The 23,744-nt window shown below is 42.5% G+C and overlaps 1 protein-coding gene across 10 annotated transcripts in view; it reads left to right on the top strand.

Moving 5' to 3' along the window:
* Window positions 1-1,071: 1,071 nt before the first annotated feature.
* ADD1 (adducin 1) overlaps window positions 1,072-23,744 on the top strand; it is an 89,460-nt gene continuing 66,787 nt past the window's right edge. For 3 of the 10 annotated variants that reach the window (XM_041751490.1, XM_041751496.1, XM_041751497.1), the window contains exon 1: window positions 1,074-1,236. The gene's annotated coding sequence lies outside the window, so the exon portion shown is untranslated. Of the gene's footprint in view, window positions 1,237-23,744 lie in introns of all 10 variants that reach the window. The other 7 variants (XM_041751494.1, XM_041751495.1, XM_041751491.1 and 4 more) reach the window with 4 other exon arrangements.

Genomic DNA, 23,744 nt, shown 5'->3' with positions numbered 1-23,744 from the left:
ATAGCTCTTAAGTGCCGGGCCTTCTTCCTGGGTGCAAGGGAAACAAATGATTGATGTAGAATTGCAGAGTGTTGTCTAGAAGCGCTTGGAGATCAGAGGTCAGGGACTTATCCCTAGACAACATTCTTGACCTTTCTGTGGGCAAAGCCAAAGAGCTCCCTCCTGGGGAGGCCTGGGTTCCCTGCTGTTCTTCCCCCACCCAGCGCTGGGCCTCAGCTTCCTATGGTGTAAAGGGAACATGAAACCCTGCTTCTGTTTCCTGGGCCTCTTGGGGGCTCGGATGAAACCAGAGGGGGGAGAGGGTAAGGGCAGGTGCTGGTGTGGTCTCTAGGCTGGCCTCCAGGTCACTGGCAGGTGGCCTGATCTTGCCAATGCCCAGGCCTAGACTCTACTACTGTCCTGGTTCTGCAGAGGTGACCGGTGCTCGTTCATCCAGCACCGGCAGGCCAGGCCCTGGGCCCCAAGCAGCCACCCTGTCTTTGCGAAGCCTTATCGCCATCCACAGATCCCACTGCCCTGACTCCACCCTGGCTGCCAGTCCCAAACTCTGCAGTGACCCCGCCCGGCGAGGAGAGGGCCGGGTACAGGGTCCAAGAGTCCGCGTGCCGGAGGAGTGCTCGAGGTGGGCAGGGGGCGGCCCGGGCTTGGACGGCCCCTCTGGGCTGGAGCGTATCGCGGGCAGCGGGCCCGCAGAGGCCTCCGCTAGGGTCTGTCCAGCGACCACAAGCGAGCGCACGCGCGGTTCTGGAAGAGCGGGCGCCGCTGGCCCCGCCGCCCAGGGGTGGCGGACCTTCCGCAGCGGGCGAGGGGCGGGGGGCGGGGGGCGGGCGGCGGGCGGGGCCACACCTAGAGGGATCCCCGCGGCCCGCGGCAGCAGCACGCAGGGCCTCGGCTCCTGCCCTCCCCCGCGCCGCCCGGGCCCCGCCCCCTCCGCGCCCCACCGCCCGGGGTCAGCCAATCGCAGGGCGCGTTGCTGGGCGGCGCGGGGCGGGCTGGGCCTACAGGGTGGCGCGTTGTTGGGCTGCAGCGCCGCAGGCCGCACCCAGCTCGGGCGGCGGGGGCAGCGCTGGAGGCTGAGGGGGCGGAGAGGCCGGGCGGGCCGGGGCTGCGGGCTAGGGAGCGCCCGGCGGACAGGGGGCGGAGCCGGAGCCGGAGCCGGAGCCGGAGCTGGAGCCGACGCGCGGCAGCCGCCCTCGGACCTGGGAGCCTGTGCGCTGCCCGCGATTCGCCCCTGAGGTGAGGCCCGCGCGCGGGGGCGGCGGCGGCGGGGCGCCGGGGGCCGCAGGCCGGTCCGTGGGGCCTGCAGCGGCGGCGCGGGAGGCCGGGCGGAGGCGGGCGGGGGCGCGGGGCCGCGCTGGGAGGGGCGGTCGCCCCTCGGCCGGCGGCCGTGACCCGGCGCAGGCAGGACCGCTCCCCGCGGACCGTCGGCGGCGCGCGTTCCCCGGTGGGAGCGGCGGGGCGGCCGGCGGGGGGGGTGGGGGGGCGGGGCGGGGTCGCGAGCGGACGCTGGGGCAGCAGGTGCTGGCGGCCGCCGGGGCCTCGGCCTGCGGCTCCGGGCTCCGTGCGGCCCCGCAGCGTCGCTGCCCCTGGGCTCTGGGCGTTTGAGGGCGGCAGTGCTGCCCGCCAGACCTGCGTGCAGACGGCCGCGGTTGTCCTGGAGCTTCTCGGTCATCCTCTCGCTCTTCTTTTGCTAACGTTTTCTGTGGGAGGTGTCAGGGCTTCGTGCTTTCAACAGTTACTTTTGTTTGTACTCTTGTAATTCCCGGTTCAGGATGTGTTTGTAGGTGATTTGTGTTGGCTTCATGCACGCGTACCTTCCGATAAATACGTTGGCTAACCTGAAAGTGCTGGCGGTGTGGTAGGTAATTTTATGCCTAAAGGACATAACGCAACTGGTGTATCCCTAAGAAGCGAAACACGTCTGACAGCTGTATGCATTGTTGGTAAATGATTACGGAAAGATTGTTTGGGGTATATGTGGAAAATGGATTGAAATCTTAATGGGGAGGGGTGCCTGGGTGGCTCGGTGGGTTCTTCCTCCGCCTTCGGCTCAGGTCAGGATCCCGGGGTCCTGGGCTTGAGCTCCCCGCAAGCTGGGGGCTTCTCCCTCTGCCTCTCCCCTTGTTTGTGCTCCCCACCCCCTCCCAACAAATAAATGAAGTCTTAAAAAAAAAAAAAAGAAATCTTAATAGGGAGAAGAAATAGGCTTGCTGAAAGGTGCGCGCTGTTTCCTTTGCAAAACATCAGTCCTGCGGAGTGGGAGTGGATGAGTAAGAGTTCAGCAGGCGCCGGGAGGGGAGCGCGCATCTGGCCTGGGGGGTGAGTGGTGTGAGGGTGCGATTGTAAAATTCAGTCTCCAGTTAATGGGCTGATGCTAGCAGTGTAGAAATTATTTTTTAAAATCCGAAGTCATGGGATCCCTGGGTGGCGCAGCGGTTTGGCGCCTGCCTTTGGCCCAGGGCGCAATCCTGGAGACCCGGGATCGAATCCCACGTCAGGCTCCCGGTGCATGGAGCCTGCTTCTCCCTCTGCCTGTGTCTCTGCCTCTCTCTATCTCTCTGTGACTATCATAAATAAATAAAAATTAAAAAAAAAAATCCGAAGTCATAATATACCCCTCGATTTCTGACTGTGGGGGAAAACTAGAATAGTAAAGGTGTTTTTTAAGGAAGTGAATGGTTTTGGCAGTTACAACTGCTTTTCAGAGTTTTTATGTGGTTTACAGCAGGTCAGCTGGTATGATTTGTTTTACTCCTTGTCGCTAGGTTTAGATTTTAGTCACACAGGCTCACTGAATGCCATGAATCTAAATTCTACCCAGTCTCCAAAAGATGGATAGTTTTCTTTCTAAAATACAATTTATACAGCTGACCATTTTTCTTTCAAGTCTTTGACATTACTTGATTCTGATAAGATTTTGTCTGGTGTTCAGCTTTGCGTTAACCGATTTTTACCACAAAAGCTGTTTCTTTAGATGATTATTAGTTTCCAGGTAGTTCTTTCAAATAGTCAAGTGTATTGTCTGAAAAGTAAATACTTGAAATGCTTTAAAACAGGTTGTTAAAAAAAAAAAATCACATATCCTATCAGTGTTAAAATTCACCTTGTCTCAATTTCTAACAGTTTGACAAAAAAAGGTATATTTATTATAGGAAACTTAAGAGTACCGATTGACTTACTTACTTTACATGTTGTCATGTACATGTAGCGAGAAGGGTGCAATAAGTCCCTGTTTAATCTTCTCCAGCTTCAGCTATTAACAGTTATTAACTCATAGCCAGTCTTTATCTGTATGCCCAAACCCAGATTTCATGTCATTTTAACTTAAATATTTCAGTGTGTATATCTATATACATTTTAAAAAAAGATAAACACAAATACGACTGTCACAAAAAATGAATAATTTCTCATTACCTTCAAATATCCAACCAATGTTAAATTTTTTTGATTGTGTAGTAGTTTTTTGTTTGTTTGTTTTTTGGTAAGAGTTTGAATCAGGATCCAAATGCTATTTGTACATTGTAACTTTTTTTTTTAAAGATTTTTTTTTTATTCATTTATTCATGAGACACAGAGAGAGACCGAAAGAGAGTCAGAGGCATATGCAGAGGGAGAAGCAGGCTCCATGCTGGGAGCCCAATGTGGGACCCCATCCTGGGTCTCCAGGATCACACCCTGGGCTGAAGGCAGCCCTAATCTGCTGAGCCACCCAGGCGTCCCTGTAACTTGTTTTAATCTTTTTTAAATCATCTTTTGTCTTTCCTTGCAATTTATTTATTGATGAAACTCTGTGGTTTGTCCTGTGGAGTTACACACAGTCTGGATTTTATTCTGTATTGTAGTTTAACTACACAGAAATGAATGTGCATAGGTAGATAAATTTAAAGGTGTGATCAAATTGAGATTTGATTTATTTTTGGCAACAAAAACCTTAATAGGGTAGTAGGCAGGTAATGATTAGTAGTCTTTCTTCTTGTTAGCAGCCCTTGATGCTCAATGCCTCCAATCATTATTTTATTTATTCATTTATTTAATTTAGATAGAGAACGCAAGCAGGGAGGGGCAGAGGGAGAAAGAGAGAGACTCTCAGGAAGACTCCATGCTCAGCGTGGAGTCCCTCATGGGGCTTGATCCCACAACTTGAGCCAAAATCAAGAGTTGATTACTTAACTGACTGAGCCATGCAGATGCCCCAGAGTCGTTATTTTATTAGGCTTTGGGAAGTGATGATATTTTAATTCTCTAACTTCATAATTTATTAGCTGGAATGCTTCTATAAAGAGAAATGTCCTGGGGTGTCCTGGGTGGTTGATTTCAGTTCAGGTCATGATCTTGGTTCTTTTGGGTTTTTGTTTTTTTTTAAAAATCAAACATTACCTTTATTTTATTTATTTTATTTTATTATTTTATTTTATTAAAAGATTTTATTTATTCATGAGAGATACACAGAGAGAGGCAGAGACATAGGCAGAGGGAGAGGCAGGCTTCCCGTGGGGAGCCGGATGCGGGACCCATCCCAGGACCCCAGGATTATGCCCTGAGCCTAAGGCCCCCACTCGACCACTGAGCCATCCAGGCGTCCCTTGGTTCTTGGGATTGAGCCCCGCATGGGGCTCTGTGCTCAGTGGGCAGTCTTTGGAGATTCTCTCCTAATCTCTCTACCCCTCCCCCTGCTCTGTCATGCAGGTATGTTCTCTCTCAAATAAATAAATCTTTACAAAAAAAAAAAAAAAGAAAAATGCCCTCTCCATAATTTGGTTACCCTGATTTTAGCTCTTTTGGGCAAAGTAGGCTAAATGGTTAATTTGTTTGCAGTATTCACTAGTTCTCAAAATGAGTTGGGATACTCTAAAAGTGGCCAGTGAGTTGTGTATGTGTTCGTGTCTTTGTGAACTGGTGGATTTAAACATATTTGATATGGTTCAGTCCACTGTAGGTATTATCCTTATTGATGCTGAGATTGTCCTGTCTTTGTCCAATAAGAATCCGTTGTTTGGTCCTAAATCCTTTGAACACAACTCTAAAAGTCTTTGATCTTTCTAGTGTGACAAACTGCACTAGGCTCCTCTTATACATTTTTTCCCCCGTTTTTAAAGATTTTATTTCTTCATGAGAGACACAGAGAGACAGAGATATAGGCAGAGGGAAAGGCAGGCTCTCCATGGGGAGCCTGATGTGGGACTCCATCCCGGGACCCCAGGATTGTGTCCTGAGCCAAAGGCAGACATTCAGTCGCTGAGCCAGGTGCCCCCTCTTGTACGTTTTCTGTCCCAAGCCCTGGAATGATCCATTTCTCCAAGGGGCTTTGATTTCTTTTAATGAAAAATGACATTTAGTAATGACAGTCTGTGCCCTGGGGTTGTTCAGTGTTTCTAGGTTGATCATTGTTTCTAGGTCTTCCCAGTGCACAGATCACAGGTCACTACACAGAGTTCTATCTAATCTTCTTCTTTTTTTTATTTTAAGATTTTTATTTATTCATGAGAGACACAGAGGGGCTGAGGCAGAGGGAGAAGCAGGCTCCTTGTGGGGAGCCTGATGCGGGACTTGATCCCATGACCCTGGGATCACGACCTGAGCTGAAGGCAAATGCTTGACCACTGAGCCACCAAAGTGTGCCTCTACTTAACCTTCTTGATCTTATGCCAGTATCTTTTTTTCTTCTTTTTTTTTTTAATTTTTTTCCTTTTTTTCTTTTTTTCTTCTAAGACAGACATCTTGATTCTAATTACTAATTTTTTAAGGCTTTATTTATTTATTTGAGAGAGAGAGAGAAAGCGCATGAGCGCACTGAGTTGGGGGGGTACAGAGGGAGAGGGAGAAGCAGACTTCCTGCTGAGCAGGGAGCCCGACTGATTTGGGGCCTTGATCCCAGAATCCTGACCTCCTGACTTGAGCCAAAGGCGGACCCTTAACTGACTGAGCCACCCAGGCGCCCCTAATTACTTATTTTATCCTACACTGTACACATCTCAGCTTCAGAAGAATACAAAAACTATCATCAATTAATAAAAATTAAATTTTTTTTGCATCCCATTAGAGATAAAAAGATAGAGATAAAAAGTCAAATTACTGTGTTTTAAAGTCACTTAAAATATACTCTGATTTTGCTGTTGGGTGCATAGGTTTCTGGGGGGTTTTATCTCTCAGTATTTAGGGATTACTTTTTAAAAATTTGATAATTCTGTAAAATATTAAAAGGCTTTCAAAGTCAAATGTATGGAACAAGGTATAGTCAAGGAAGTCGTCTTTCCCCTTAATTTTCACCCATGCCTCTTGTGGGTGACCTTTTTACATTTTAACTTTATGGTTACATTCAAACTTCCTCTTTATTAGATAGGTGGTAGTGTATTATACACATTTTTTCACCATACTTTAAAAGTTTTTTTTTTTTAATGTGGTAAAATACATACAATATAAAATTTACCATCTTAACCATTGTAAATGTGTGGTTCACTGGTATTATATACATGCACATTGTTCTGCAGCCATCACTACCATCTATCCCAGGACCTTTTCATCTTCTGAAACTGGATCTTTGTGCGTAGTAAGCAATAACCCCACATTCTCTTCTGCTCCCAGCTCCTCTCTGTGTCCTATGATTTTAACTACTCTCTCATATAATTGGAACCATGTGGTGTTTGTCCTTTGGTGACTGGCTCATTTCACTGAGCATAACGTTGTCAAGGTTCATCCGTGTTGTAGCATGTGTCAGAACGTCCTTACTTTTGAAGACTTAATAATACTCTGTTATGTAGATATAGCACATAACTGGAAAACTGAATTTTTTGGTACATTTTAAGTTGGTGTGATGTCATACTAAAATTCTACTGAGAAGATTCTAGCCTTTTTAAAAAAAATATTTTATTTTTATTTATTTGCAAGAGAGTGAATGAGAGAGAGAAGGAGCAGGGGGAGGGGCAGGGGCAGAGGGAGAAGCAGACAGGGAAGCTGAGCAGGGAGCCTGACGCAGGGCTCCATCCCGGGTTCCAGGATCATGACCTGAGCTGAAGGCAGACGCTTCACCGCTGGAGCCCCCCAGGTGCCCTGGTTCTAGCTTGCTTGCTTGCTTCCTTTCTTCCAAGATTTTATTTATTTATTCATGAGAGACACAGAGAGAGAGGCAGAGACATGGGCAGAAGGAGAAGCAGGCCTCCCTGTGGGAAGCCCAAAGCAGGACTCAATCCCAGGATCTCCGAGATCATGCCCTGAGTTGAGGGCAGATGCTCAACCACTGAGCCACCCAGGCGTCCCTAGCCTACTTTATTATGTGGTGGTTGACAGCTACCAGTAGTAAAGACTTCAGTTTTGCATTTTTCTTTTTTTTAAAAGTAGCTGCCATTTTAGCCCTTCAACTATAGCAGTACTGTTTTGGGTGAGTTTTAGCAATGTTCTTTTCTTTTCTTTTCTTTTCTTTTCTTTTCTTTTCTTTTCTTTTCTTTTCTTTTCTTTTCTTTTCCTTTCCTTTCTTTTCTTTTCTTTTTTATTTTTTTAGAGATTTTATTTATTCATGAGAGACAGAGAGAGAAAGGCAGAGACATAGGCAGAGAGAGAAGCGGGCTCCATGCAGGTACCCCGATGTGGACTTGATCCCGGGACTCCAGGATCACGCCCTGAGCCGAAGGCAGAGGCTCAACTGCTGAGCCACCCAGACGCCCTAGCAGTGTTATTTCTGAGATGAAATCGTCTAACTCACTGACACAGTGAGTCCATTAATCAGTTATTTTTTAAAGGTTTTTTAAGAGAGAAAGCATGAGAGAGAGAGAAAGAGAACAAGTTGGAGGAGGGGCAGAGGGAGAGGGAGAAGCAGACTCCCCACTGAGCAGGGAGCCCTACGTGGGTTTGGATCCCAGGACTCTGAGCTCATCACCTGAGCTAAAAGCAGACACTTCACCAATGGAGCCACCCAGATTCCCCATTAATCAATTCATTAACGTTACATTTTAGTATCTGTTTTTTCTCATGTTAACTGGTATTCTCTCACCCATTATCTGTGTAGGTGTTCATTGAACTCTGAGATATTTAAGATTGCAGTCTAAAATATTAGACCTATAGAATTTAAGTGTGTGAAAAACAGTGCCTGTAGTAATAGTTATTAATGATGTTTTGTCAGAATCAGTTTTGTCAATTTTATCTTCATAATACATCCTAAAGCAGTCCTTCTGTCCCTTCTCCACTGTCACCACCTGGGACCCAGCAATCATCACATCTCCCTTGAACTTGCACAGCAGGCTCCACCTGGTTTCCCTGAGTCCTTCGTACCCATTCTCTACCTTTCAACCAGGGTGATTTACATAGAAGATAAATTAGATCATGTTCTGTCTTGCTTAAAACCTTTCAAGACTGATAAAAGTGGTCACCCCTAGGTACATGGAACTGTGTGGCTAGGGAATGGGGTGGGAGGAGAATTTGTTTTCACTGTATAAGCTTATTTATCTTTGGATATATGTTTCAGGTCATGTAGTTGGATTATGTACTCAGAATAAGATAGTCATCTCACAAAGAAATAAAAACCCAGTGACTTTGTGTTATATTTAATGACAGAATCCAAATTTCTTTTTTTTTTTAAATTTTTATTTATTTATGATAGTCACACAGAGAGAGAGAGAGAGGCAGAGACATAGGCAGAGGGAGAAGCAGGCTCCATGCACCGGGAGCCCGACGTGGGATTTGATTCCGGGTCTCCAGGATCGCGCCCTGGGCCAAAGGCAGGCGCCAAACCGCTGCGCCACCCAGGGATCCCAGAATCCAAATTTCTTTCTTTTTTTTTTCCAAATTTCTTGATCTCCAAGTTCACTTTCTACCATTTTTCCACTTGCTCACTTATGCTGCATTTACAGTGGTTTTCCTGGAACCTAGCTCTTGGAATTTGGGAATCGTACATTGATCCCTTGCCTAGAGTGAACACTTATACCACTCTGCATGGCCAGCTTCTCTTTTAGGCTCTTCTTAAATGTCTCTTAAAGAGACTCTCCTTATCTGCCCTCTGTCAAATGGATTTCTCTTGTTATTTGCTGACTTAGACACTTCTGGTGTCCTTCATTTTTAATGATTTAGTTATGTGTTTACTCTTGTTTTTTTCTTCCACAGTAATGATGCTTCATGAAGGTGGAGAGCATATTTATCCACTGTTTAAGCTGGCTCCTTTGTGTTTTTGCTAGAATGAGTTCTTAGTTATAGACAAGACCATGACACTTCCCTGCCTAGAGCTTTTCAGCGACTCCCCCTAGTCCATACATTCCGAGCTCCTGGAGCAGACTTCAAGGTTTGGCCTCTTCTCATATGTATCTCCATTTTTTTCTCTTACAACACTTTGGTCTTGCTTCCCACTGTGTTCTGAGCATGGTAACCTGGCACACAGTATGTGCCCAGTAAATATTTGTGGAATGAATGATTGTAAGACTCAGTCTGTTTAAGTCTTTGGGAAATTAAGTCACACTCTTGGGAAAAGGTTAGCTAAAAACATGAGGTCATAAGCTTCAGGGAAGGCTACATAAAGAAGGTAGAGTTTAAACTTATCCTTAAAAAGTGGGTATGGTGGGTAAAGGGGAAAGTACCATTCTGTGAAGGAGAAATGGGAGTATATGTGTGTGTGTTTTAAACATTTTATTTATTCATTTTAGAGAGAGCATGAGTGAGAGGGGTAGAGAGAGAGAATCTCAAGCAGAGTCCACGCTGAGTGCAGATCCTGCTGAGCTCAGAGCCCAATGTGGGGCTCAGTCCCAGGACCTTGAGATCATCACATGAGCTGAAACCAAGAGTCAGACGATTAAGCGAGAGCACCACCAAGGCGCTTCAGAAATATTTTTTAAAGACTACATTTTTTGGAACCATGTTTTATGGCAGTGAGAGTACACATGCAAATCGGTGTGGGGGAGGGGCAGAGGGAGGGAATCCCAAGCAGATTCTCTGCTGAGCACAGAGCCCTGCTGTGGGGGCATGACCTGAACCAAAATCAAGAGTCAGCCACTTAACTGACTGAGCCATCCAGTTTCTCCGATTATCTTTTTTCTCAGATGAAAAAAACTGAAGGAGTTTAAGTGGTTGCCAAGGTCATATAGTTAGGTGATGGAGCTGGGATTGAGACCAAGGCTGTCTGATTCCATAGATGATGCTCTTAGCCACCAGGCTGTGCTACCTGCCTTCTCCATACTTGCTCAATCCTAACACTTTAGGCACTTGATTGTATTGATTGGTTCTGGTCTTCCCCAGGAGGGTAAGAGCTGTATTCCCTGAGTCTAGCACAATGCTTGGCACAGAGCAGATCCTTAAGACATAGTTACTGCATGAATGATCTTCAGTTACATTTTATTTTATTTTATTTTAAAGATTTATTTATTTATTCATTCAGAGAGAGCGAAGAGAGAGGCAGAGACACAGGCGGAGGGAGAAGCAGGCTCCCTGCAGGAAGCCTGATGTGGGACTCGATCCCGGGTCTCCAGGATCACACCCCGGGCTGCAGGTGGTGCTAAACCGCTGCGCCACCGGGGCTGCCCTTCAGTTACATTTTAAAAGCTTAGTTGTGAGAAATAATGTTCATGGCAAATTGTTCAAGACGGTGTGGCCCATCTGTTTCCTTAAAGCAGTGGTTGGGAAACCTTCTGTAAAGGGCCAGATAATAGACATTTCAAGTTTTGAGAGTTGTAGGGTCTCTGTTGCAACTCCTGAGCTCTGCAGCTGTCACAGGAAGCAGCCATAAGTGATAGGCAAATGGATGTGCATGACTGTTCCAATAAAGTAGTCTTTGTGGACATTGAAATTTGAATTGATTTCCAGGTCTATTATCTACTGTTATTTATGTTTAATATTGTTATTTTTTCAAACTTTAAATATTAATCTTAGCTTGTGGCCCTTATAAAATCAATTGGCCTGGCAGGTGGTCATCATTTGCTGATTTACACCCAAAGAATAAATTTTATCATTAGATCGAAATAGACCTCTCTCTGGAACTGAATTGTTTTGTCTGCCAGTGCCCTTTGTTCTCTTGCGCCGTTCTTTGGTGTCCATTAAGGAGCATGTAGAAGAGACAGTGTTCTGAAACACGGTGTCATATTGGTTGTAGGGCAGTTGTTGGGAGTCTTGTCCATTATAATAAGTGGAGAAAAAGACTGTCCTTTATTTTCATTAAGAAATCTACTTTATTTTTCTTTGAGTAGAATTCTCTGCTTCATCATTCTAGCTCTATCCCAGAATGAACTTTTGTATTTTGTTTTTCCTTTAGCTTAATATATTTCAGGTGTGGGTTAATAGAAAGCTATATGGAGTAAGGAAGACTTGGTTACACCTAGCTGTGTGATTTTCTTTGCCAAATTAACCGTGTGTCTTGAATTGTAAAAGAGGACATCTTTCCTGCCTATTTGGCATATTTATGGGGTTAGGTATAATGTAAGTGAACTGGGAGCACTTTACCTGGCCCAGAGGTTACTGTGGATTCTCTTAGGTGCACTCCCAACAGATACTTAGGGCTTTTGGGTCTATGACATTGTACTAAGAAAGCAGATGCTCGTATACTACATCTGATTTAACCAGATGAGATGCTGTGTTTCAGAAAATGAAATGTTTGCAATTAGAAGGTGCTATTGCCACAGAAGTTTGGTACACATAAGTATAGATGTGATCCAGCAGGTTCGGAGCTCAAAACCTTTGGGCTAACTCTTAAGTTTTACTTTTTCAAAAGGTGTTGCTTCACTCTCTTTTTGCTGCATCATTTCCTCCAAGAATCTGCTGTCATCTTAAGTTTTGTTTTTTTATATAATGTGTTCTTTTTCTCTGGATGCTTTTAAGACTTCCTTGTCACTGGTTTTGAGCAGCTTTTTTTTCTTTTTTTTAAGATTTTTATTTATTTTAGAGCATGAGGGGAGGGACACAGTGAGTGGGAGAGAATCTCAAGCAGACTCCACACTAAGCATGGAGCCTGACATGGAGCTTGATCTCACAACACTGAGATTAACTGAGTTGCATGCTTAACTGAGTGAACCATCCAAGTGCCCCAAACAGTTTTATTTTGATGTGCCTTTGTGTGCATGTTTCTTGTACTTGTGGGATTCGTTGAGCTTTTTCTTGATCTGTGGATTTATAATGTTCATCAAATTTGGGGAAATTTTGGGTGTTGTTTTTCACATATTTTCCTGTTCCTTCTCCATGTCCTCTGCTTTGAGGGCTTTGGTCCCATGTATGTTAGATCATGAAAAGTTGCCCCACAGCTAACTGATACTCCTTTATTTGTCTTTTTTTCTGTAGGTTTCATTTTGGATGGTCTTTATACTGTATCTTCACATTCACTGTTTTTTTTTTTTTTCCTTCTGCAGTGTTCAATCTGCTATTGTTCTTGTTTAGTGTAATTTTTCATATTAGACATCCTGGCTTTCATCTTTACAAGTTCTATTTGTGTTCTTTAAAAAAAAAAAATTTCTGTATTTGACAGAGCAGGGAGCCCAATGTGGGACTTGATGCCAGGGTCCTGGGATCATGACATGAGGTGAAGTCGGACGCTTCACCCACTGAGCCACCCCTGTGCCTCCTATTTGTATCATTTTTATATCTTCCATTTCTCTACTTAAGGTTTTGAAAATATAGAATATATTTGTACCAACTGTTTTAATGACCTTGTCTGCTAATTTTAACTTCTCTTTCAGTTCTAGGTTAGTTTTGATTGATTTATCTCCTCAGTCAGGGTTATATTTTCCTGCACTTTGCTTGTTGGATATTTTTTTTTATTGGATACCAGACATTGTAAATTTTATTATACGTTCTGTTATTTTTATTTTTTAAATTTTATTTATATTTTCGTTCTGTTTTGAATAGTTATTTATTCCTATAAGTATTGATGTTCTGTTACATTAGCAACAGGACTTTAAAATTTTCCTTGGTGAAAAATTGGTGAATTGTGACATTTTCTTTTTATGTAAATTAAGTTCTCAGCCTTCTTGAGAATCTAAATTCACTAAAAAAAACCCTACTTACCTATGAGTCCTATATTTTTTGTTTTTATTTTCCTCCTTGCTTTGGGAAGTTATTTTGGCAAGTGGTAGGCATGTCCTTTTTTAAATTACCTATCTTTTAAAGGTTTTCAAAACTGAATCCAAGATTTGGTTAGTAACAGAGGTAAATATGCTAATAAACCTTTAGTTTGGTCAGTGCTTACTGGCTATCATATGTCTCCTTAAAGTAGTTAGGAATCTGAACATAGTATAACATTAAACTTTAATAGAACTGTTTAATAGTTAATACTTATTCTGACCTACATGTAGGAAATATGAGTTGGAGAAAATGAAGGCGAGCAAGTTTAATTCATTTTGCCCTTTGTGCTTTATTTATTCCAGAAGTACCTTTTTATTTTATTTTATTTTATTTTATTTTTTTTATTACTTTATTTATTTATTTTTAAATTTTTATTTATTTATTTATGATAGTCACAGAGAGAGAGAGAGAGAGGCAGAGACACAGACAGAGGGAGAAGCAGGCTCCATGCACCGGGAGCCCGACGTGGGATTCGATCCCGGGTCTCCAGGATCGCGCCCTGGGCCAAAGGCAGGCGCCAAACCGCTGCGCCACCCAGGGATCCAGAAGTACCTTTTTAAACAATTGTTATGACTAATGTACATTGTTTCTCATAGCTGAAAAGTGTTCAGTGTATATTGACACTTTAGTTTAAAAGTGTTCAGTGTATTTTGACAAGGTTTTTTTTTTTTAAGATTTTATTTGTTTATTCATAGAGACAGAGAGAGAGAGAGAGGCAGAGACACAGGCAGAGGGAGAAGCAGGCACCATACAGAGAGCCTGATGTGGGACTCGATCCTGGGCCTCCAGGATCACGCCCCGGGCTGCTGGGAGGGCTGCCCACAAGGTGTTTTTTTTTTTTTTTTTAATGGGTTTATGTTACATAGGGAGAACATAGCAATTTAAATACAGTGGGACTTGTCTGTAGGACACTTAGCTTTTATTTTTTATTTATTTTTAAAAGATTTTATTTGTTCATGAGAGACACAGAGAGAGAGAGAGAGAGAGAGAGAGAGGCAGAGACATAGGCAGAGAGAAGCAGGCTCCTTGCAGAGAGAGCCTGATGCAGGGACTTGACCCTAGGACCCCAGGACCACGACCTGAGCCGAAGGCAGATGCTCAACTACTGAGCCACCCAGGCGTCCTGACACTTAGCCTTTTTTTTTTTTTTTTTCCGATAGTCACACACACACACAGAGAGAGAGGCAGAGACATAGGCAGAGGGAGAAGCAGGCCCCATGCACCGGGAACCCGACGTGGGATTCGATCCCGGGTCTCCAGGATCACGCCCTGGGTCAAAGGCAGGCGCCAAACTGCTGCGCCACCCAGGGATCCCCTGACACTTAGCTTTTAACAATGCCTTCAAAACCCACTTTACCAGGATAAAATAACAACAGTAATATTTATAAATGTTGTTTTGCAAACATATTTCCTGTTCTATAACTTTTCTAACTTGCATATCAGTCCCACCTCTTCACGTGTACTTCGTGAGCACCTGTTTTATACTGGGTGTTGTTCTAGGTAGGCCCAGTGGGTGGAGATATATTCTCCATCTCGGGAACTTCTGTTCTAGAATGAGAGATGAGGAATAGGGATGCCTGGGTGGCTCAGTGGTTGAGTGTCTGCTTTTGGCTCAGGGCGTGATCCCGGGGTCTAGGGATCGAGTCCTGCATTGGTCTCCCTACAGGGAGCCTGCTTCTCCCTCTGCCTATGTCTCTGCCTCTCTCTCTGTGTCTCTTATGAATAAATAAATAAAATCTTAAAAAAAAAGAGATGAGGAATAAACATTAAGTTAGGTAGTAGTAACTGCCCTGAAGATGGGAGGCATGAGGAAATGGAGTTTGATGTAAGCAGGATCTATTTCAAATAGAGAACTGGGTTGACTGAAGAGACATTTGATCAGAGATGAAATCTGTGTGTATCTGAGAGCTGATGTTTGGGCAGTGGCAGTGGAGATCCATCTCACTGCCTGTGCTTTCTTGTTGCCCATTGGTGGCAGATATTGAGGGGCCAGGCCCTCCATGGGGGTGTCTGGGAAATAAGCCTTTGTGGGCTACGAGCTAGATGAGAAGACAGCACAAAGTGGATGCTGTTGCTCTGTGTCAGCCTAATGCCTGTTACTGGGCAGTGTAGGTGTCAAACTGAATTTTTATTTTTTTTGGGGGGGGAGCTCATCTAATAACAGCAACAGTAAAATTATTATTATAATAATAGTGTCATGATTGTGTAATCATTAAATTATAGCAGTGGCCACAGGTAATTTTTATTGAGGACTGTATTGAAGTATTGTGTTCCACTTTGCAGATGTGGACTTGCCTGAGAGTGCACAGCCAGAATGGTGGTTTACACATATATCTCCTTTAAGAGATAGTTAACACTTAGTGCGGCGCGCCTGGCTGGCTCACTTGGTAGCAGGCAGTCGTTGATCCTGAGGTGGTGAGTTTAAGCCCCATGTTGGGCATAGAGCTCACTTAAAAAAAAAAAAATACACAAGAAGCAAGTTACAGAAAATTTAATAACTATATGAAAAAAAAAGTCACAAATAGTGATTTTGATTTTGCTCCCCCTTAATACATCTTTGGAGAATCCTCAATATCAGCACACAGATACTATGTTCCTTAGCAGTCTCAAGTGTCCCATTTTACAGGTATACTATTATTTAATCACTTCTGTATTGATAGGTATTTGTTTTCAGAATTTTACTGTTATAAACTGTTTCAGTGAATATTCTTGGCATCTCTATCTTTGGGCCCTATGAAGTAATTATATTTGTAGATCTGTTCTAAGGAGTGAATTGCCTGGTCCAAAGATGTTTGCACTTTAGTGTCCGTAGCTGTTTACAAATTACCCTCCCGAGAAGTTATACCAATTTATACTCCCATCAGCCATGTGATTTCCCCAAATAAGGAAGTGTTTACATGTACCATGGAAGTAAGAATGGGCTTATGTTACACAGTTATTGTGAGGTACCTGGTAAGCTGCCAGTAAATGGCTATTATTATATATATTACTAATATAATTATAAACCTTTTTTCTGAACTTTATTACCAGAAATGTAAGTCGAGGAACTGTTTCAGGAGGTTGGGAAAGAGAAATGATACAGTTGGCTTAGCAGTGTGTGCCCCCCAGATACTGTCACCTGTGTCAGAACAAATTGGCTCTGCATCCAGCCTCTGGGCCCCTTAGCCTCTGGAGGCTGATTTCAGTGGGTGCAGCCTACAGGCACCTGCAGGCTTGTGCTAGGCCCTTGGCGGCTCGAGGGGACATTTATTCCAGCTTGTGCCTTCACAGTACCCTGAAGTGACAGCTTTTGCTATTTGCATGAGAAAGGAGAAGGCCATCACTTGAGAGGGATCACTAGAACATCCTGTCCTGTCCTGAGCACTTTGTTTTTTCTTCTCTTATTTTGAAAGGCTTAATGTCGGTTTGCCTTAAGGATTGATTTAGAATGACTTAAGGACCTCTTTACCTAAAAATATGGGTTTACTCCTCTCCTTGCTCTTGCTTGAAATTACTTGCAGGGGAAATGGAGTGGGTGTTTTTTTTTTTTTTTTTTTAAAGATTTTTATGTATTTATTCATGAGAGATGTGGGGAGAGAGAGGCAGAGACACAGGCAGAGGGAGAAGCAGGCTCCATGCAGGGAGCCTGACGTGGAACTCCATCCTGGGACTCCAGGATCATGCCCTGGGCCGAAGGCGACGCTAAACTGCTGAGAGTGGGGTGGAATTAAGGAAGGAGCCGGTCTTCAGTGAGAAGGTGTGGGTTTACAGCTGGTTCACTGAGGGCAATAGAACACTAGGTGTTAAAGGCACTTCACTGCTTTGAGGCTCCATTTTCTCCACCACAAAATGAAGCAGTTTTAAGATGCAAAGCAGAGAACATTATGAAAACACTTGGAAAATGCAAGTGGTGGATACCTGGGTGGCTCAGTCAGTTAAGTGTCTGACTTCAGCTAGGATCCTGGGAGCCTGCCTCTTCCTCTGTCCCTCCCCCTGTACACTTGTGCTGTCTTTCTCTCTAATAAATAAATAAATTAAATCTTAGAAAAAGCAAATGCAAATGCCAAATGAGAACATCTGTCCACACAGAAGCTGGTGCATGAATGTTCACAGCAGCATTATTCTTAATAGCTGAAAAGTAGAAAGAACCCATATATTCATTAACTGATGAATGATAACATGGTATATCTGTGCAGTGGAGCATTATTTGGCAACAATAAGGAATGAAGTGCTGATACACGCTGGACTTGCAGAAACTTGGAAAATCTTATGCTAAGAAGGAAGCCAGAGAAAGGAGGAGGAGGGAGGAGTTGGAATAGGGAGTGCCTGCTAGTGTGCATGGGGTTTCTTTTGGCGTGTTGAATATCTTACAAAATTAGATCTTGGTGGTGGTAGCACATCTCTGTGAATAAATGAAAAACTACTGAACTCTACTCTTTAATTGGATGAATTTTATGGTATGTGAACAGATCTCAGTAAAACTGTACACGTGTAAATGCTACATTAGGAGTTCTAGTCTCCCTGAAGTGAGTCAGTTGTCAACTGTCATATTAGTGCTCAGTATTAGGGATATGGTGTCAAGATGTGGCCCTCAATCAAGTTAGCAAAATTCTCTGAACTCATCTGTACAAGTTTGAGTAGTCACAGTAACAATCTTGTCTAATCTAGAGCCATGTGGGGCCATAGTGAGACATTGGACTACTTATGGCACACAGGTGTGCTTCATTATGCTTGCTCTTTTTCCAATGTATAAATTGGTGAGAAGTGGATGCTAATGGAGAAAGGCACATGAACGCAATAGAGAGCCTGTTTACTAGCGATTTCCACTTTTTTTTTAATAAGTCAAAGCTTTGTGCAAAGATAATTGGGTCATGTACAGCTGTACATGTTTGCAGCTTAGTAAGGATTTTGTGGTTAACTATGCTAAGATTTAAGAATATTTTAGTTTAGGGATGCCTGGGTGGCTCAGCCGTTGAGCATCTGCTTTTGGCTCAGGTTGGGAACCTGTGGTCGCGGGACTGAGTCCCACATCGGGCTCCCCGTATGGAGCCTGCTTCTCCCTTTACCTATGTCTCTGCCTCTCTCTCTCTGTCTCTCATGAATAAACAAATAAAACCTTAAAAAAAATAGTTTACAGGCCAAGCTCATTCCCAGATGATACCATTAATCAAGTTATTGTTGCATAGAGCTGCAGGCAGGTAGGGAAGGTTAGAAATGGGGCTTGAGTCTCATGGAATGAGCTCCCTTTAGGATTGTCTACTTCAGGAGGAAGGGATGTGACATGATTCACCCATCTTTAGGGGAACTAGATGACCGCACCATCCAGATAACATGATCATAGTTTGTTCTGAGCATCCAGGGACTGAAGCACGATGTACTTTGACAGCATAAACACTAGGAATGTCACTGCCCCATAGTATCTGGAATACTTAATGTGTTCTGCTCTCTGCCTGGGGTTTCTGGCTGATGGACTGTTTGGAAAGCAGGGGGTTTCTTTAGGGGAAGGAAGCATTTCTTTTCCAGCTTTTACTGAAGTGATGAGAGTATGAATTTTCTTTGTCTCTAGTTTCTAAGTGATACTGGCATTTAGGAGACGTATTAATTCATTGAACTTAAAAAAAAAGCCTTCAGTGAAGCAGGATTTGTACTCAGCATTCAGGAATGAAAGATAACAGGAACAGAGGCCCCACTTGAAGGGCTCAGGGCTCCTCAGGTCAGATAGAGCACCATGTAAGCCCATGAGGCTGGCTGCTTGGGCTCACCTGCTGGGCCTTCGGGAGGGACTTGAGGTGGGTGCCTCTTAGAGTTGTTTAACATTGAGCTGTTTCATGTCACTCACCTACAGTTACTTTTTTTTTTTTATTAAAGATTTATTTATTTGAGGGGGAGCATGAGCAGGAGGGGCAGAGGGAGAGGGCGAGAGAACCCCAAGCAGACTCTACCCTGCATGGAGCCTAATTTGGAGTTCATTGTGAAATCACCACTTAAGCAGACATGTGCCACTCAGGTGTCCCGCCCATAGTTACTTTTATCATTTCTGTCTTAGGAAAATCAAGCTAGCATTTCTGTTTTAAAGATGGTAGGTAATTTCTGTTTTTGTTGCTTCATAATGCAGTAGGATAAAGTAGAATCCTAATGAAAATTACAGATTTTCATGATTTTGGCTATGAGAGACTGCCAGTACCTTTTTCATAAAAGAAGGAATTTGTACATTATTTCAGTTTTTGAGGCCATTGACCCCAGATTTCACTGTGCATGAAAAAAGCTATGACATCATCTTTATTCTCAGTAAAAATCAAGGCTGCATGTTATTTGCTAGAGCAAATACATGAATTACAATTTTTTTCCTCTGAAAGGACATATGGTTTGTACTTTTAAACTCAGGTAATCAGTACGTTTCTAGCTGTTGCTATAATCTGATTTTCAGAGTTGTTTGAGGATTAGAAAAAATATGTATGTAAAGCATAGTGAGGGTTATGGATTGCTAAATGGTGTGAAATTTATTCATTTTCTAACTTCTTAGAAGTTGATCATTTTTTTTAACATAAAGGATTTGAATCTATACATTTCTCTAAAAGTAGCTCTTCAGTGAAGCCAGTGATTTTCATGTATTATCTTTCCATTATGTAAGTGTGCTTAAAATTTCATTTATTTCTTCAGCCTGTAAGTTGTTTAAAACTATGCTCTTATGGGTGCCTGGGTGACTCAGTGGGTTGACTTCCCAACTCTTGGTTTCCGCTCATGTCATGATCTTGGGGTTGTGGGATTGAGCCCCACATTGGGTATGGAGCCCACTCTGGATTTTCTCTCCCCCTAAAAAAAAAGTGCTTTAAAAATATTAAAAAAAAAAAATATATATATGTATGTGTGTGTATGTATATTCTGTATATATATTTACATATATGTAAATTTTTAATTTTTGTTATTGATATGTTTTAATTAGATTGTGACCAGAGAAATTGTTTGTATGCTAGTGATCCTCTGGAATTTGTTGAGATTTAAAAAATTTCTATCCAGGGGATCCCTGGGTGGCGCAGTGGTTTAGCGCCTGCCTTTGGCCCAGGGCGCGATCCTGGAGACCCGGGATCGAGTCCCACGTCGGGCTTCCGGTGCATGGAGCCTGCTTCTCCCTCTGCCTGTGTCTCTGCCTCTCTCTGTCTCTCTCTCTCTCTGTGTGACTATCATAGATAAAAAAATTTAAAAAAAAATTTCTATCCAGATATGAGATTAATATTTATAGATGTTTTTTGTATTTTATTTTATTTTTTTTGTTTTTTGTATTTTAAAGAAGAATATATATTCTTTGTTTTTAGAAAACAGGGAGGTGCAAGGTTCTGTATACCTCTAAAGATGTAATATGTTGGTGGTTCTTATTTTCTTTTTACTGTTTACTAATTTTTGACTGCTTTGCCTATTAATAATTCAGTAATGTTTTAGTTCTCCATTGTGATGGTAGATTTGTCAGTTTTTCTCTGAGTACCAGCAATTTTTGCATCATATGTCTTGAGACCATTTTATCAGGCATATATTTTTTTAATCTTTCTATTGGAGTGAACTTGTTTATCATTATAGTAGTTTTTTTCATCCCAAATAAATGCTTTTATTTTCTGTGGTCTTTTTTTGTTTCATATTAATACAGAAACTCCATTTTCTTTTGGTTGGTATTTGCCTGGTATACCTATTTTCAGCCATTTACTTGTAAACTTTTCTGTTCTTATATTTTATTGATATATTCTTTGTGTGTGTGTGTGTGTGTATGTGTGTGGATGTTATAACAGATTATCTCAAACTTTGTGCCTTAAAACACAAAAATATTCTCTTATACTTCTGGAGGCCAGAAGTCCAAAATCAGTATCACTGAGCTAACATTAAGGTGATGGCTCTGGAGGTTCTTAGAGGAGAATTTGCCCCTTGCCTCTTTCACCTTCTTATGGCTGCCAGCATGCCTTTCTTGTGGCTGCTTCACTGCAGTCTGTGTGTCCTTGGTCATACTATTCTCTTGTCTTATGAATGTGTAGTCAGATTTCCTTCTGCCGCCGCCACCACCGTCATCATCGTCATCGTCTTCTTCTTCTTCTTCCTTTGTAAAGATCTTATTTGAGAGAGAGAGAGAGAGAGAGAGAGGGAGAGAGAGCACACGAGAACAAGCATGAGCAGAGGGGGGAGAGGGAGAAGCAGACACTCCACTGGCCAAGGAACCTGACATGGGGCTCGATCCCGAGATCCTGGGATCATGACCTGAGCTGAAGGAAGATGCTTAACTGATTGAGCCACCCAGGTGTCCCTTCTGCCTTCTTTTATTGGCAATTGCATTTAGGTAGTCCATGTAGTCCAGGATAATCTCATCACCCCAAATCTTTAGTCTAATCACATCTGCAAAGTCTTTGCCATATAAAATAGCATTTATAGGCTGTTGGGATTATAACTAATATCTCTGGTGACCATTATTTAGTGTACCACACTGATTATAATTTCTTTTAATTGGCATTACATTTATCATGATTCTGATAAATTTGTACTTTTTCTATCATTTTACATTTTGTTTTCTATTTGCCTTTTTGTTTTTTTAAGATTTTATTTGTGGGACACCTGGGTGGCTCAGTGGTTGAGTGTCTGCCTTTGGCAGGTCATGGTCCTGGGGTTGAGTCCCACATCAGGCTCCCTACAGGGAACCTGCTTCTCCCTCTGCCTGTGTCTCTGCCTCTCTCTCTTTCTGTGTCTCAAATGAATAAGTAAAATTTAAATATTTTGTTTGAGGGGAAGGGGGAAGTGAGCAAGCAGGGGGAGGAGCAGAGGGGAGTGAAAAGCATACTTCATGCTGAGTTGATCCCATGATCCTGAGATCATGACCTGAGCCCCAAATCTAGAGTCAGATGCTCAACCCACTGAGCCACCCAGGTGCCCCTAGGCTTGCCTTTTAAACAACTAAGTTTTGTTTTGCTTTTTCCTTTATGTTCTCCCCCGTTTTCATTTGGAAATTACATATTCTGTTATGTTCTCTTTTAGTTGTCGCCTTTGAAATTTTATTCTGCATATATGTAACAAAGTCTGAAATTAATACTATCTTCTTCTACCAGACAAAACAAGGACATTGAAGCACTTTGATTCCAGTTATACTCAACTATCAAGTTATATACTACTGTTCAGTATTTTAGTCCAGCCTTTTTTTAACCTAAGTTGGACATCATCACTAAACAAAATACATTTTTAGATTTCTGTTTAGCAGTTTCTTTCCTTGTAGTCCTTATGGCATTTCTTTTTTATTTATTTTTATTTTTATTTTTATTTTATTTTATTTTTTTTAATTTTTTTTATTTTTTATTTTTTATTTTTTATTTATTTTTATTTTTATTTTTATTTTTTAAAAAGATTTTATTTATTTATGCATGAGAGACAGACTGACATGGGACTCGATTCCAGGTCTCCAGGATTCCACCCTGGGCTGAAGGCGGTGCTAAACCGCTGAGCCACTGGGGCTGCCCCCTTATGGCATTTCTCATTTTGCTTCCTGGGATCATTTTTTTCTTCTTTAGAAGTTCGTTTTCTGCAAGTCTGTAGGTAGTACTTTTGTTTTTGTTCACCTGAAGTCACTTTATTTCACACACATTCTCGAAAGATAGTTTTGCTTGGTGTAGAAATCCAGATTGCCAGTTATTTCCTTTTAACATTTTGAAGATACCCTATTCCTCTTTTGTTGTTTCTGTTACAAGTTTGCCAGTGTCTAATTGTTAGTCCTTTGTGGGTGATCTTTTTTTTTTCCCCTGCCTTTACTTTTCTGGAGGGAGATTCATTACTGTGTATACAAGATGTATATTTCTCTTTATTTATTTTGCTTGGTATTTGTGAATTCATGTCTTTCAATTATGAAAACTTGCTAGCCATTCTGTCCTTGGATTTTTTTTTTTTAAGATTTTAGTTATTTATTCATGAGAGACACACACAGAGAGAGGCAGAGACACAGGCAGAGGGAGAAGCAGGCTCCATGCAGGGAGCTCGATGTGGGACTTGATCCTGGGACTCCAGGATCATGCCCTGGAGCTGAAGCCAGGTGCTAAAGTGCTAAGCCACCCGGGGATCCCCTGTCCTTGGATATTATATTGACTCTTCACTCTTTTTTTTGTTGTTGTTAAACTGTTTAGGTTGTTGTTGTTATTATTATTATTATTATTATTATTATTATTATTATTTGTATTCACTAAAATTTTATACAGGCGTTTTTCAGATATTTATTATTTCATTTTTTAACCATCAACAAGTATCCAAAAAAGCTGCTACCATTGATGCATTGCATGGTTGTTTAGCTAAATCTGTGGTGCTTCTTGATGCTCTGAGCTGTTTTTCATGTTCCTGGTGGTTCTTTGCCTTCTTCCTTGCACCAGTTTTTTTTTTTTTTTCTTTTCAGGTAATTTACTCCTCTTTCCTTGTGGGGAGGCGAGGCTCACTCCAGGGACAGAGGGGCAGGGAATAGGGTGAGACAGGCCTGTGGCAGCAGCATATCAAACTTACAGGCCACGACTTTGGGGAAGAAGCTACTAAAACAGGAGAGTGGACAGAGCTTATTTCTGACACTTGTTTAGTTTTTATGTCACAATCATAAACTTAACTCTGATCCAGCTAGACTTGGAAGGGAGTAAGGAAAACATTCAACCCATAGAACTGCAGCAAGAGCACAAAGATGCTAGAATATTTCCAGCAGATGGAGGTGAAGGGGTACTCTCCTGAGCTATGGAAGGAATGGTCTGATA

This window comes from Vulpes lagopus, chromosome 4 (assembly GCF_018345385.1).
Source record: "Vulpes lagopus strain Blue_001 chromosome 4, ASM1834538v1, whole genome shotgun sequence".
In the NCBI taxonomy this organism is placed as follows: Eukaryota; Metazoa; Chordata; class Mammalia; order Carnivora; family Canidae; genus Vulpes; species Vulpes lagopus.
Note: the sequence above shows the minus strand (reverse complement) of the source record. Positions and strands in the feature narration are given on the sequence as shown.